The sequence below is a fragment of the Canis lupus genome, chromosome 6 (assembly GCF_011100685.1).
Source record: "Canis lupus familiaris isolate Mischka breed German Shepherd chromosome 6, alternate assembly UU_Cfam_GSD_1.0, whole genome shotgun sequence".
NCBI lineage: Eukaryota > Metazoa > Chordata > Mammalia > Carnivora > Canidae > Canis > Canis lupus.
The window spans coordinates 66757856-66774874 of record NC_049227.1 but is presented as its reverse complement, the minus strand read 5'-3'; the positions used below and the strand labels follow the sequence as shown (position 1 = coordinate 66774874).

The window sequence follows — 17019 nt, the reverse complement described above, 5'->3', positions numbered from 1 at the left end:
TCCCACAAATGTCTTTTTACCAGCTTATCTTGAGCAAAACAGAGACTTTCAAATCAAACTTCTATTTCATCTATTTCTTTCTTTATTACTGAAATGAATAAAGTAATTTTGCATGGAAACTTAAATGCTTATCAAAATTGGGAAGCAATAAGTACAATAATAAAGCCATTTGTTAGAAGCTTCCTATATTAATATATTATATTACTACAACTAGAGTGATACATTTGTCTTCTCGTAGGGAGTTACATAGATTTTTTTTAGGCTGTGAACCCAGACGTGTCATGTCTGTGCAAGGCAAAGAACCAAAAATTATGTCCGGTTGAACTCACTGAAATTTGTTTATGCAAAGGAACTTTAGAGTTAGGAACCAACAGCCCTTCATTTCATCACTTGCAACACAGACAAGACTCTCAGTCATAGGTCTGACAAATCCACATTCAGGTCCATATGGTCATTTATCCTCCCTATGTCTTTGAAAATAAAATACTGTGAAGGCGGCATTTGAGTTTTTGGTGACAAATTACTTTTCTCAATGGAATCAAAGGCTGTGGCCATCTGCAGTGAAATAGATGAGCCACAGCTGGCTTTCATAATAATCAATCCTGATTGCGGCAGGACCGTGGCACTTCTGGATTGATTGTGAGGACCCGCTGTGACAAACAATACTGACCAATTCAGCCACATAGGCAACCAGTTATTTCTCATGTTTAGACGCAGACTCTATCTCATGTCATCAGAGGGAAGGGAAGAGATGAAAATCATCTAATATACTTTGGTCAATAGTGGAAACCTGAAAATTTAGAAAATTCTTAAATCAGATTTGGAGATCTAAACTATCTACATGATAAGCGGATAGTGAGACTAGATTTATGTTTTACCAGCAAAATGGGGACTCATAGCTGACTAGGAACTTTTCTCATGCCTCTAGACCTACACATGCATCTTAATGACTACTTCCTTATGAATAACTCCTGCTATAGGCATGATAATACACTTGATTCCATGTTTTCTATGTCCCCCTGGTGCAGCTGATTCCACTAGGGACAGACCACGAAAAGGCAGGCAGTTCATAAGCATGGTAGCGACTTGTGGTCCAAGCCAACCAAATCCTCTTTTGGGAATTGGGAATGGAGCACCTAAGACACTGAGTTAGTTAACTGTGCTGCATAACTTCAAAGGTTGGGTAAACTGTTATAGGCCAAGCATTAGTGGCAGAAAAGGAAGAGTAACAATGGCTAACTAATGTTGAATACTTATTCAATGCCAGGCATTATGTTGAATGCTTATCATCCATTCTCTAACCTGAACCTCACATCACTATTAAACCTGTTGATAGATGCTATTTATAACCCTAAGTAACCAATAAAAATTCTGAAATTTGGAGAGATTAGCTAAATCCCCCCATCATACGGATGTAAAATAAAGACAGACCTCTTAACTGTTTAGCTATAGAAGTGAGAATCTTGGCAGGAAGGGTTAATAGAGAAAGAGAGAAAACAGAAGCAGAAATAATCTTACTATGTAGCCTGGAGATAGTGGTTTTTGGTTTTTGGTTTTTTTTTTTTTTTTTTTTTTTTGGCTTCTGAGCTGCAGTTCCTCTAGGTCTGAATATTCCTAGAGGATATTGATCTCCATCCTCAGGTTCCCATGGCTCCCCACTGTGTCTCTAGATACATGCACAGTACACAATACTTTGAGTAGAGCTAATTGAGATAATTAAAGCAAAGGTCATATTTGTCCTCATTTCTTCAGATACTCATTTCAATATTTGGTAATTCACTTTGATTTCAAAGATTTGACTTCAGTATTTGTATTTTCCTGAATAAAAGATAACCAAGTAGTGACTGTGAGTAAAGGTGAAATCTGGATTTTTTTTCCAACAATTTCCTACTTTTCAATTTCCCAACCAAGTCAGAAAATGTTTATTTATTATTAATAATCTACATGATTTGAATATACATGTGCTTCTTCTTCCCTCTAGAATCCCTTTTGTATTCTGATATATTAAATCTGTTCCAAATGAAAAGGTCACTAATGGCCCCAGCCTGTCATAATGTTTCAATCTTGGAAATAAAACCCCAACTTGGAGATAGCAGAGCTGGTCCCTTTCTTCACTTTTTAGCAATTAGTTAAACTGTTACTCTAAGGATGAGGCATTGGGGGATTTATACTCAATATTCTTTTCTCAAAGCCTAGAAAAGAAGAATGCCTGGATAATGGCAGACAGCCCGAAATTTCTAAAGAAACCTGCCTTCTTATGTAGGAGCGACATTCAAAGGAGAACAAAAATTTTGTACTATTTTATGGCTTACACTATTTGTGCATTTCAGTTCCCTAGATTTTATTATCCTACACTTTGAGGATGGGAGTCTTAACGTCATTGCCAGGTTGGGTTAATTCAAGTTTCAACTGTTCAAAAGCAAGATTCTGCAAGGGCTCCAACACAGCCGCATGGCTCAGTCTGGGCCAGGCCTCCATACTGTCTGGGAGCCCGTCAGCATTTGGGTGCTCCATGTTCCACAAGCAGACAGTACAATCACTGTCTCTTCCAGAGAGTCGACTACTGCTATGTTTGGCAGTAGTTAACTGTTTAAGCAAGTGTAGGATACTGGAATAGCAATTTAAGATGTATAATGAAACACAGAAATAGTTCCTTAGCATTTTCCATTACTTTTATAATGCTTCACTCACCATCATTCCCCTAAAATTGTTTCTCTTTGTTTCACAGGGGGGAGGAAAGAAAAGGTTATTTATTGCAAAAATGTAAAGACTCCTTTATTCTCTTTGATATTGTTCACAAATTCTGTGTCATTATAGACAAATTGTTGAGAAGATTTGCAGATAATCTTGTCCCAATTTTCTTAAACTCATTCCACTGTATTTTTCCCTTAGAGTAATGTCCTCACTATAATGGAATTTCAAATATATTAGCAGATATTGCCATCGATTTTCCTCCACATCAAATGACTATTAAATGTATATGTTGCATTTGTATAACTAAAAAATGTAAAAATCATACACACATTTATATTTTACATAATTCTACCCATTTCTATAGCATATCTTTGAGGATTCATGGTTCATTTTGCATTTCTTTGAGTTGTAGGGCTTTTGCTACACTGGAAAGTTCGTATTGGGGCAGGAGAAAACAGCAAGTATATTGAAAGAGAAATTGAGAATAATAAACTCACATGCTACTTAAAACCTAACAAAATTCAGCTCCTTCATTATACACATACATTGAAGTGTCTGATCAGGATTAAGCCAAGGTATATACAAAAATATACACTTAAATATATATTTACAGTATATTTATACATATTTACACACATACATATATGTACACATGCATACATATACACACAGAAATACACACGTGCACACATATATATTTAAGAAAAGAGTCTATTGAAGTAATATTCCATGTTCACATCAAATGTTTTCAGGAATAGTAAAATATCTTCTTGTGATAAATGTTACAGAGATAAGACATAATAAAAGGGCTAGACAGTGATGGAGGCATCATGCTATCATGAAACTGGAGATAGCATCTATCACAAGGCTCCATTTAAATACAGAACTGCCAAACTGAGGGACTTTGTTTTCAGTTTAAGGGAAGATCATTCCAGCTGGAGGATAAAACAAAGGCTTGCTGGTTGTGGTCAAGTACAGGTGAGGGGCCGAGGGGCAGCAATGCCTGGAAACTGTAGAGGGTGGTAAGACAAGCAGTATCTCACAGGTAATGGAAGTGTTTTGTATTCTACTTGGGAAAAGGGGGGAGGATAATAGGAGAGTTCTAAGCAGAGGAGTCAGCATGATGTGATGCATATTTTTAAGGCTTACTGTCTCACGTTTGAGTTTTTTAATCACTGTGTGTTGTGAGCTCGGGAGGGCATGCACCATCCACTTGGCTGTGGTGTACTATGCTCGCTCAACTGTCTAACAAGAGCCTGCTCCACTCATTCACTGTACCTTCTTTTTTTATTTTATGGAGGTCAAATTGGTGTATATTATATTAGCTTCAGGTGTATAACATAATTATTCAATATTTGTATATACTACAAAAGTGATCACCACGATAAATCTAGTTACCGCCCAACACTATACAATTGATCCCCTTAACTCATTTCACTAACCCGCCCTTCCTCTCTGAAAACTACCTATCTGTTCTCTGTATCTGAGTTTTATTTTGTTTAGTTTTTTATATTTCACATATAAGTGAAATCATATGGTGTTTGTCTTTCTCTGTCTGACTTATTTCACCCCCTGTGTCGTCACAAATGGCAAGATTTTCTTCTTTTATATGGCAGAGTAGCATTCCACTGTGTATTACATCACCTCTTCCTTACCCATTTATTCATCAACTACACTCAGGTTGTTTGCATATCTTGGCTGCTGTAAATAATGCTTCAATTAACATAGGGTGCATATAGCTTCTTGAACTAGTATTTTCATTTTTTTTAGGATAAGTACCTAACAGTGGAATTGAGGAATCAACTGGTAGTTCTATTTTTCAGTTTTTGAGAAACCTCCATACTCTTTTCCTTGGTGACAATGCCAATTAATAATCTCACCAGCAGTGTATGAGGGTTCCCTTTCTCCACATCCCCTCCAATATTTATTATTTCTTGTCTTTTTTGATAATAGCCATCCTAACAGGTGAGGTGGTATCTCACTGTGGTTGTGATTTGCATTTGCCCGATGATTGCTTGCTATTGAACATCTTATTATGCGCCTGCTGGCGATCTGTAGGCCTTCTTTGCAAAAATGGCTTAGCAACTCTGCCCATTTTTTAATCACACTGGTTTCTCTAATATTGAATTTTTTGAGTTCTTTACATATTCTGGATATGAACTCCTTAGCAGATGTATGATTTGCAAATATTTTCTCCCATTGAATAGGTTGCCTTTTCATTTTCTTTATGGTTTCCTCTGCTATGCAGAAGATCTCTAGTTTAATGTAATCCCACCCATTTATTTTTATTTTTGTAACCTTTGCTTTTGGAGTTAGATCCAAAAGTCCAATGCCAAGACTGATGTCAAGGAGCTTGCTTCCATGTATTCTTCTAGGAATTTTATGGTTACAGATCTCACATTCAAGTCTTTAAGTCCATTTTGAGTTAATTTTTACATATGGTGTAAGATAGTGGTCCAGTTTCATTCTTTTGCATGTGGTGTCCACACCATTTATTGAAGGAACTGTTCTTTTCTTGACTGTATATTCCTGGCTTTTTTGGTCACAAATTAATTGAGCATACATGTGGGTTTATTTCTGAGATTTCCATTCTATTCTATTGATCTACATGTCTGTTTTATGATAATACCATACTATTTTGGTTACTATAGCTTAGCTGTATAGTTTGAAAGCAGGGGGTGTAGTAACTGCAACCTGTTCTTCTTTCTCGAGATTGCTTTGGCAACTGGGATCTCTTGTGGTTCTATAGAAATTTTATAATTATTTCTTCTAGTTCTGTGAAAAATGCCATTGGAATTTTGGTAGGAGTTGAATCTGTAGATAGCTTTGGGTAGTACTGACATTTTAATAATTTAATTCTTCCAATTCGTGAGCATAGAATGTCTATTCATTCTTTAATTTTTTGCATCAATGCATTGTAGTTTTCATGTCATGTGCACATGTAGTGTACATGTCGTTCACCTCCTTGGTTAAATTCATTCTTAGATATCTTACTCTTTTTTTTTTTTTAATTTTTATTTATTTATGATAGTCACAGAGAGAGGGGTGCGCAGAGACACAGGCAGAGGGAGAAACAGGCTCCATGCACCGGGAGCCTGATGTGGGATTCGATCCCGGGTCTCCAGGATCGCGCCCTGGGCCAAAGGCAGGCGCCAAACCGCTGCGCCACCCAGGGATCCCTATCTTACTCTTTTTGATGCAATTGTAAGTGGGATTGCTTTCTTAACTTTTCTTTCTGATAATTTGTTACTAGGGTATAGAAATGCAAACAATTTCTGCATATTAATTCTGTATATTAATTTAACTTTACTGAACTCATTTATTACTTCTAACAGCTTTTTGGTAAAGTCTGCCAGGTTTTCTATACATAACCAATATTAACTGTGAATATTTCTTCCTTTCCAATTTGAATGTCTTCTATTTCTTTGTCTTGCATAATTGTTGCAGCTAGGACTTTTCAATACTATGGTGAATAAAAGTGGTAAGACTGAGCATCTTTGTCTTGTTCCTAATCTTAAAAAGGAAAGCTTTCAGGTTTTTACCATGCAGTATGATGTTAGTGTAGTTTTGTCATGTATGGTTTTTATTATGTTGAGGTAGATTCCCTCTATACTCATTTTTGATAGTTTTTATTATGAACTGATGATGAATTTTGTCAAATGCATTTTCTGCATCTATTGAGATGATTATATGATTTATTTTATTAATGTGGTAAGTCATGTTGATTGATTTGTGATGTTAAACCATCTTTGCATCTCTAAAATAAATTCCACTTGTTCACAATGTATGATCCTTTTAACATATTGCTGAATTTTATTTACTAATATTTTGTTGATGATTTTTATATCTATGTTCATTAGGGATATTGGCCTATAATTTTCTTTTTGTGGTATCCTTATCTGATCTTGGCATCAGAGCAATACTGGCCTTGTAAAATGAGCTTGGAAGAATTTCCTCATCTTCAATTTTCTGTAGAAGTTTGAGAAGGCTAGCTACTAAATCTTCTTTGAATGTTAGATAAAATTTACCGATGAAGCCACTTACTTCTGTACTTTTGTTTGTTGAGGGTATTTGATTAATTTCCTTACTCATAATTGTCCTGTTCAGGTTTTCTATTTCTTCATGACTCAGCCTTGAAAGATTGTATGTTTCTAGAAATTTATCCATTTCTTCTATGTTGTTGACATACAATTGTTCATAGTAATCTGTTATGATTTTAATATTTCTATGGTATCAGTTGTAACTACTCTTGCATTTCCAATTGTATTTATTTGAGATTTTTCTCTTTTTCTTGGTAAGTCTAGCTAAAGGAAACTAAGAGCTAGAGCTAAAGAACCAGCTTTTAGTTTTATTTATCTTTTCTACTGTTTTGTTGATTTTTACTTTTATTTAGTCTCTATTGCATTTATTTCCATTCTAATCTTTATTTCCTTCCTTCTACTAACTTTGGGTTTTGCTCATCTTTTTCTAGTTCCTTTAGGTGTAAAGTCAGATTATTTATTTGAGTTTTTTCATTTCTTGGGGTAAGCCTTTGTCACTACGAGCTTCTCTCATAGAACTGCTTTTGCTGTGTCCCATAGAACTGCTTTTGCTGTGTCTCATTTTCATTTGTCTCTGTTTGTTTTTTAATTTTTTAGTTCCCTTTTGATGTCTTCATTGTATCATTGGTTATTCAGTAGCATGTTGTTTAGTCTCCACATATTTGTGATTTTTCTGGTTGTCTTTGTGTAATTGATTTTTGATTTTATACTATTGTGATTGGAGAAGATGTTTCCTGTGATTTCAATCTTCTTAAATTTACTGAGACTTGTTCTGTGTCCTAACGTGTGATCTATCATGTGCACTTGAGAAGAATGTGTATCCTGCTGCTTTTGGATAGAATTCTCTGTATATATCTATTAAGTGTATCTAGTCCATATGTCATTTAAGGTCAATGTCTCCTCATTGATTTTCTGTCCAATCATTCACTTTACCTATCAGGACCCCAATGGCATTTGAATTTGTGACCCTTATTACAGGCTCTTACAGTTTCTGCCTTCTACGACATAATAGGAAACTATTCTTAAAACACAAGCTCAAGCTGCTACCCTTTATGTGTCATTTTTTTCTTCCGATGCACCAGTTTTCCTCAGACATTGCCATGTTCACATTCTGAATTGTAAAATAGTTCTAAAACTTCCACGTCTTCTGGGACTTGTTGTGGCATTCAGAATAATTTAGGTCTAAAAACTAGACTTACTGGAGATCTTGAGCTTGTTGCCAACTAGAGACTAGATTGGTTCTAAGGATCTTTTAAATTTATCTTGAAGAGTTGGGACAGGACCCACACCTAGACAAGGTCAGGGTCATCCTTAGGGAATGAGGAGGTCAGCCATAGTACCTCATAAAATATATTCCTTCCCAAACATACTGTTATAGAAACAGCAGTTGAAAATTCACTTTCAATAGAGATTTGAAAAGGGAAAGAAATATCCAAGAAGCAGACTACATATGTTTAGATATAGAAAGAAAACAGTACCCCTTTCTTCTGGTAATAACAGGTGTAAGAGTTATTTTGTGGGGGTCGGGGGTAGGAAAGAACTTCAGGTTTCTTTTTATTACAATATTGCTTCTGTTCAGCTTCCTTCTTGGGTAACAAGCTTGTCAGTGAATTCAGAACTCTCACTACTCTGCACAGAACCTACAAGACACCCCAATTTAACATTTGACAGAATATCAAAATATTTATCTTCATGGGATTCCTAACACTGGTTCAACAACACTCTAGAATTGAGCTCCTAGAATCTATAACATTCTCCAAGCAAATTTCATTTTTATTTGCTCTTTTTAATATGAATTACCAGTTAGATTTATTAAGCATGTACTCTGTGTCAAGCACTCTGGGCTCTGGATATTAGGCCTTGGGTATAACAAGATTAATAAAAACTATTCATTCCTTGATGAATGCATGTTCTAGTAACATAGACGGAACTATAAATAGATAAATGGTGATGTAGTCTATTAAGTGTTATTACTGAGGTAAAAATAAACTGTGAATACACAGAGGACACTACCTTGCTGAGGGAAGATCACATGCAGAATTGAGCACTTCACTTTTCACTTGTCATTTCACATCTCTAACGCATACTAGCATCCAGGAAAAAAATAATTTCATGTATCACAAATCCTATAAGGTTGTAAAGGTAAGATAGTAGACTGGCTTCAATAACATCCTAAAGACATTGAACTATATGCCATAGCAATGGGAACCCACTGAGAGTGTGTAAGCAGAGGAGATACTTGATCATAATTACCTTACCTCATTGATACCCCTAGACCAGGCCTCTCCTCTGAGCATCTGATTCATAATCCAACAGCCTCTATTATTTACTTCTCTACTTGGATGTATCATGGATTTTGCAAACACAACGTATTCAGACTTCTTGATTTCTTTCTAATCTATTTCTTCCCTTAATCTTTGCTATCCCTGACAGTGAGTGACATGACCATCTACCCACGGCCTTAGAAGCCATTTTGAGGTCTTCCTTTCTCCTTATCCCCCTTCACCACATCCTTTAATTTTTCTACTTCCAGGTTGTATTTTGGATCTGTCCTTCCTACTTTATTTCCATTACTATCATCCAAGTCCACATTCATGCTACATGTTTACTATGACAAAGATCTCCTCCTGGGGTTTCCCACTTGAATGTATGCCTTTCTCCAGGACATCCACTATAGCAGCCAAGAGTCCTCCACTTTTTGATACCGTAGCACCTAGTTTATATACTTCATGAAACATATTGCAGCCTGTAATCAGATAGATGATAATGATGCATGATAGATAGATAGGTAGGTAGATAGATAGGCAGAAAGGAAGACAGATGGCTGTTCATTGCTCCTTTAATGGTTGCCTCCCCTATTATACCATTACACTGCAACCTCCATGGGGTCTCTTTTATCCACTGTATCCTCAACATCAAAGTGCTCAATGGACTTTTGTTGAATGAATGAAATATCTTTCTCTTTTTCCATCATTTTTCCTTTGAACTTACGTAACTAATTTTCATATACTTCCAAGCTATTTTACTTAGATGTCTAAAACTTCCCTTCCCTACCACTTTTTACTAGGCCCAAAGAAAAGTAGAAGAGATAACATTTTATCCACCCCCTTTATTTTTTTCTTTTCTTTTTTTTTTTTTAAGATTTTATTTATTTATTTGACACAGAGAGAGAGTGCACAAGTAGGCAGATCAGCAGGGAGCCTGATGTGGGGCTCAATCCCAGGACCACATGATCATGACCATGATCATGGCCAACGCTTACCCAACTGAACCACTCAGGCGCCCCTATCCACCCCTTTCCACTGCAAAGCTAAGAAAGCAATATTTTAGGGCATTTGCAAATGCTGTAATGTGTTTTTTAACTCCCATTGATCACTGGATTTCTTATAAACCTATCTATGACCAATTTCTAGATTTCCTGGAATTTTTACTTAAATAGATACCCATTTATTCTATCATCAAAATGAGGCAGATAGTTAAGTTTGCTTCTCTATTTTCATGTCTTGAGCAAAATGAAAAACAAATAAAACTTCCATTCAAACAGTTTTTAAATATATAAGCAATATAGGTAACTTTTCATTGCAAGTACACATAAACATTTTTCTTGTGTTATTTCATTCCCAGCTTCTAGCCAAAAAGGAAAAAAGACTATTCTTGCAATCTTTGCAGAATTTCAAGCCTTAGTCAAAGAAGAAAATCCCAAAAATCTTTTCAGAAATCCTATTTGGGCGCTATTCCCAGCCTAATTTTGCAGACCAAGATGTTTGGGCAGTTCTGGTATGCCAGGGATAAGCAGTTGAGGATTTTTATCTGAATCAAACCCAAACTCCAACCTTAATTAAAATACCACAACATTGTTTAACTCCTTGACTATGTTAGACATTGGTTTAGTTGAACTAATTCCACTTCTGGAATACAGTCTCTCATTTATGTTCCTGCTGATTGCTTATATTTTCATTTCAGCTCTCCCATTGCTTTTCAAAGGATAGCAGTATTGTCTCAGTTTTTGTTGCTATGCAAACATCTCTGGAGCTACATAAAGAAAACAAAATTACTAAAGCCGGATTACATAGATATGGTAACGGAAACTTCTGGAACCTTCTGTTTTATCCATTTTTCCTCCTCTGGTGACTGAGGATAGTGCAAAAGATGTCTTGTGACACTTTATTTATATTGTCTTATACATTTTGGAGAAAGGAATACTGACTTTATATACATAAATTGGCAAGTTGCATTAAATGTTGACATTTAGGTGCATAGTCCCCTATGTAGGAAGCATGAACTGGTAGGATTAGTGCAAACTCTTTATGTGCTTATACCACCAAGTAAATATGTAATTGATGCTTAGAAGTTGCCATTTTGCAGGAATATGCCCTAAATTCTTTGAAATCCCACCAAAGAAAATCAGCAAAGGACACATGTTCTCTGTCCCTCATCCCAAGGCCGCTTTACATGCGTATCCACCGTTTGATCCTATTCCCTTCAAACCTTCTTTAAGCCTCTAAATTTTAACTTGCATTACCTGTTGCTGGCGCTGCTGCTATTCCCTCATTACTATTTCACTGGGAGTTCTGGAGCCTGGTATGAAGTCAAATATAAAGTGACAAGTGAAAACCAAGGGGTTTCAAAGTACAAATTGTATATGATCTTCTTGCCATAACAGAACAGTGTCATTGTCCTGTAAAATTAGAGAATCTACTCTTCTACTCCAGAGAATTAGCAGTATGACTGCTAGTCGACAACTAATAGGAATTCTGGAGAGATCTGGAAGGTTCCCTGGGAGCAGAAGTAGGGAGTTCCTAGATTTCCCATATACTTTCCTCAACTCATTGTATCATTTATTAAATTGAACAATTATTTACTGGCCATCTCAGGCAAAAAGCAATGAGAAAAGCTCACAGATTTCTCTCTTATGGAGCTCGGATTCTACTTGGGAAGATACTTAACAAACAAATGGCAATGCTATAGAGAGAAGGAAGTCAGCAAAGGAAGACAGGACTGAGCTGAGAGTGGGAATGTTTGGCAGCAAATGGCATTTTGATGGAGTGATCACTCTACAATCACCACATAAAAGACATTTCATAAAAATCTTGAGTCATGCGGACAAGGTATCTTGGAGAAGGACATGCTAGATAGAAGGGACAGTTAATTAAAGGACTTGAAAAAGGCACTTGCCTTATTATATCTACAAAGACATTTTTTTTTTTCCAAATAAAGTCACATTCACAGGTTCTGGAGGTTAGCATGTGAACATATCCTTTGTGGGTCCACATTCAATCTGTTACGTGGAGTTCTGAGTAGAGAGTGGCAAGATCTGACTGGTGTTTTAGCGGGTTCATTCTAGTTCCTGTGGGGACAATGGACCATAGGGAGGCAGGACAACTGCACAGTAGAATCCGATAGACCATAGGCCACAAAGTGACAATTCAAGTGAGTGTGTAACCTGTACCTGAACAGGTGAGAAGTGGTTGGATTCTGATCAGATTTTAAAAGTACAGATGACAGAATTACAAAAGACTTTAGGTGAAATGTAAAATAAAAGATAGAGTCAAGGGTGAATCCAAGGTCTTGGATCTAAATATTTGTGAGTTACTTTTTTTTAAAAAAAGATTTTTATTTACTTACTCACGAGAGACACAGAGAGAGAGGCAGAGGCATAGGCATAGGCAGAGTCATAGGTAGAGGGAGAGGCAGGCTCCCCGCAGGGAATCCAACATGGGACTCGATCCCAGGACCCTGGGATCACAACCCGAGCTGAAGGCAGACGCTCAACCACTGAGTCACCTAGGTGCCCCTATGAGTTACTTTTGATATATATGGTAGAACTGTCTCCTTTTCTATAAAGCTTTTTATATTTGGGGGGTCATGGTCATGTGCTAGCTGTTAGTCCTCGTCTATCAGGTCTCAGGATGGAGATCATTTTCCTCTGGCAGCCTTCTCTGACTTCAGTAGTTTAGATCAACATGTCTCTATGCTCTGCACCCTACGTTTATCCCTATTATAACTCTTTAGTAATTTGTTTTAGTTTGCTTTTTCAAACTACCAGAAGTTAGTACTTGACACAAACAAAAACATGTAGTTAGCTCACAGTTTTACAGGTTGACCACCGCCTTATCTTGACTGTGCTTCTGGTCTGGGCCATGGACTACTGGTCTTGTCTGGACTTGCTCATGCAGCCACAGTTACCTTATGGGTCAGCAGGGACTGGCTGACTCATAATAGCCTCAGGTGAGACGGCTGTGATGACTGGGGTCTCTCTCTATGTGGTCTCTCATCCTCCACAGGCTGGACAAAGCAGTCCAAGGGTTCCAAGAGTGTGAGAGTGAAAGCTGCAACTACATTCAGAACTGGCACAATTTCTCCTCCAGTATTAGTCAAAGCAAGTCCCAAAACCAGTCCAGCATCCAAGGATGAGGAAACAGACCTCCCCTACCTATAGGAGAAGTTACTAAGTATTGCTGTGATTTTTGCAATCTACAGCATCACTTAATACAATTGCTTATTGTTGTGTCTCTCTTCCCTGCTAACTACCCCATAAGCAGGGACACAAGGCTCTCCTGTTTCCTGCTGTATCCTAAAGCAATAGATGCTGAACACATAGTTTTTAAAGAAATGAAGGAGTGAAAGGATGAGTGAGAGAATCAGTTGATAGATAAACTAAAATGCAAGTCAGTCTGCACTTCTCAGGATCACTTTTTTTATAAATTTTTTTTTATTTATTTATGATAGTTACACAGAGAGAGAGAAAGAGAGAGAGAGGCAGAGACATAGGCAGAGGGAGAAGCAGGCTCCATGCACCGGGAGCCCGACGTGGGATTCGATCCCGGGTCTCCAGGATCGCGCCCTGGGCCAAAGGCAGGCGCCAAACCGCTGCGCCACCCAGGGATCCCTCAGGATCACTTGATCAGTCTCCATTCTCTTGAATCTGCATCAGAGTCTTCACATACCCAATATCTGCAACCTGCACTTACAGGTAGGGTAAATTATTGCTTCAAATCAAAAATCTGAACTAATGTGGGCATTCACAAGAAATGGCCAAAACAAGCATTATTTATAAATTTTGTTTAAACATGATATATATTTGGGATGCCTAAGTGGCTCAGTAGTTGAGTGTCTGCCTTCAGCCCAGGGTGTGATCCTGGAGACCTGGGATCGAGTCCCACATCGGGCTCCCTGGGATGAGCCTGCTTCTCCCTCTGCCTGTGTCTCTGCCTCTCTCTCTCTCTCTCTCTGTGTCTCTCATGAATAAATAAATAAAATCTTTTAAAAAAATATGATACATATTCAAAACAACTCTTTAAAGGAATTAGATACTCATTAGCTTTACATTAACCTAGAACAATGATTTGTTTTAGATTGTTTCTGGAATAGTTGTATTCACATATGCAAGTTAACAATACACTTACTTGAGTTGTAGCGGGTGTCATACAGACCCATTTTTCTTTCAGGTTTAGAGTTCAGGTAAATCTCTTCTTTGCATGAGTCACACAGGTCTCCTTTGAAAGGCCTTGTAGAAACAAAAGTTTTTCGAAAGGATTTTTTTGTTCTTCACTGATGTTCGTCTTAGAACCTAATGCAAAGGATTCATCAATGGTGATATGCCTTTATTGTTAAACAGTGCTGTTGTCTGGGAAACTCCAAGTGTTTCATAAATGGAATATAGATGTATCTATATCTATATATATATAGATAACAATATAGTTGTTATCCTTTTTGCAGTGGAAACATATAAGTGCCTTGGTGATAGAGATAAGAACTGAATTTAAAACCTCAGTGCTCAATTATTTTCACTAATGACTTCATTCCCAAAGGCCCATCCATTTTTCTCTGTTACTCTATGCACCGTGAAGAAATTACACTATTGAAGGAGAGCAGGTTTGGTCACCCCAAAATGTAACCTTGGAGTGAGGATTATTTTGAGTGAAAGGCAATCAAACCCAGGAAAAGCTCTTTACTTCTCTATCAACTGCCTAAATTTACATTGGAAAGGGGCCTGTACCGGGAAGATAGCCATCAGCAGAGACAAGTTTTTATTTTTTTATCTACTAAACATCTTGTATCTTCATAACAGAGCAACTTTTACCTTCCAAACACCTCCTCTGCCTTTCTGTAACGGCCTTCCTTCTCTTTGTAGCCCCAATCCCCTACTCCTTTCTTTAGCTCAGGATGTTATATGCGCCTCAATTGCCGGACTGCCTTTGGGACTCACATTTTTATAAGGTTCCTGTATGTAGGAAATTAAATTTGGTTAATCTGTCTTGGATCAACTGAATTATTCGACCACCCGAAGAACCTAGAGGAGAAAAGGAGAGTTTCTCCTCCCCTAATCTACCTACCTCCTTTACGCTAACTCCTTTTAGACTCTTACATCTTTCAAACCCTCCTTAAGGCGAACTTCTTTCAGCACTGAACCTGAACGTCTTCCAGAGCCTTATTGATCTACATACATCAACATGTTGTTTGTGCTCATTGTCTGTCTGCTGCAGTTAGCCTAATAAGCCTATTGGACTGTTCAGTTCTGTGTTTGGTAGTGCTTGTGTTTTGGACTCAGTACCTCCGAGGTGTGGAAACACAGCAGCAACGTGAGAAGCCATTCAGTGAGAGCAGCTCCTGGAGAACCTTTAGCTCTCCGAAGAATCTACTTTTTCCCAAGACCCAAAACATTCAGGGAAGTAAAGACACAGTGAGGAGCTTTCTAGGAGTCCTATCGATAAATGAAGAGTAAGAGTCCAGGTCTTTGGAAATGGAGGGGAAGGAGAAATAAGGAATAAGAGAAAAGGAAGAAAAGTTGGTACTACATCAAGTGACTAGATTGTTGACTGTTAGGAACTTGCATCTGCTGGGCACTGGATACTGGGAGAGTTAGGGGGTCTCAGTGTTCTAGGAGGGACTCAAGCCTGCAGAAGTCACATGCTGGGGGAGGCAGGGTTGGGCAGGGAAAGCCTCCAAGGAGTCCTGCACTGGGCAACCCAAACAGGCTTAAGAGCCCCATTACATTTAGTCATTGTCTAAGGGTTGCGTGAGGAGGGGGGATGGTGGCAGTGCTAATGGCTGGTGGCTCCCTTCACCCCTCATAGCAGAACCCCAAGGTTTTCCTCGGAAGGAGATCCAAGAGACACACCTTGGCTGCCACAGAACTGGACATAGTTTAAAAATATTGGGAAAAGGGCTGAATGCTGGACTAACCAGAACTCTTGTCACCTCTGTTGGGTGGGTGGCAGCCGGCGGGAAGACTGCAATCGAAAGATAATTTAAAAGAATCCTAATGTATTCAGTCATTCTGTTAATCAGTATAATTTCTTAATCATTTGTGGTTTGCGTGCCCTTTTTGGAGGTTTTACTTGTCATTGTGTTTATGGGAAATTGACAGTTATTAATTGTTTTTAAACTTGAACCAGTCCTTATTAGAATTCAAATATATTTCCCACTACTGGGTCCAATATCTGTGTAATCATTTATCTTACAGTGAATTTTACTGTAAGTGTAATATTTACAAGAAGCAATTTGTCATTCTTGGGTTAAGTATAGAAACTTCGATATTTTCTGGATAAATGTGTCAAAATAACTAAGATTCAAGCAACAGAAGAGAACAGGAAGCTTATGAAATGGCCTTTTATATTAGAGTTGGGAGGTTTGCTATCTGGTTTGACTCCGTTATCGTTACTGTTTTTATAAATATGATTTTCCAATTATTAACCATCATTAGTATTAATGGCATTAATGCTGGTAATCTGTCTCACTAAGGATTTCAAAGTGCTGTATTTTTTTTTTATATGCTAAATGAGTTCCAGGGCTCCAGCAGTGATTCCCACCCTGATTTGCTACATCCCAAAGTCTCCAAACACAATTAATTTTAATTCATAGATGAAAATGCCATTCAGCACTTTAGGTTACGGAACGGGGTAGCAGACCCTCACAAACGATTTTGGAATATTTCAATTCCCTAAAGACTTAAATCTCTAATCTAATTGGCAACACATCCTCCCTGCCTCACCAGGGATAGCACTCCTTGTCATTTAAACGTTGTCCTGTGTGTGTGTCCTCAGGGCTGGGGAGCCTGGATGAATGCATGCACAAGGCATGAGGAGACAGAGGAGGGACAAGGGTCCAAGGCTGAGGCCCAGAGGGACAAAGGATCTGTCGTGCTTGCGCCCTGTGTCTCCTTCCTGTGACCTGCTCTTCAGTTCTTTCTCCCGCTGCAGTCACATCTCTCCACATTTCCCACTCATCCTTCTATCCTGTGCTCTGAAAAATCAATTGACTTCTCCCCAGCTGGTTGTCTCTC

The 17019-nt window shown here is 37.9% G+C and overlaps 1 long non-coding RNA gene across 4 annotated transcripts in view; it reads right to left on the bottom strand.

Moving 5' to 3' along the window:
- The window catches only part of LOC119872368, a 56835-nt gene extending 43673 nt beyond the window's left edge, over positions 1-13162 (bottom strand). For 2 of the 4 annotated variants that reach the window (XR_005360450.1, XR_005360451.1), the window contains exon 1: positions 12823-12904. This is a non-coding gene — a long non-coding RNA (uncharacterized LOC119872368). Of the gene's footprint in view, positions 1-11256; positions 11313-12822 lie in introns of all 4 variants that reach the window. The other 2 variants (XR_005360453.1, XR_005360452.1) reach the window with 2 other exon arrangements.
- Between the last annotated feature and the right edge of the window lie 3857 nt (positions 13163-17019).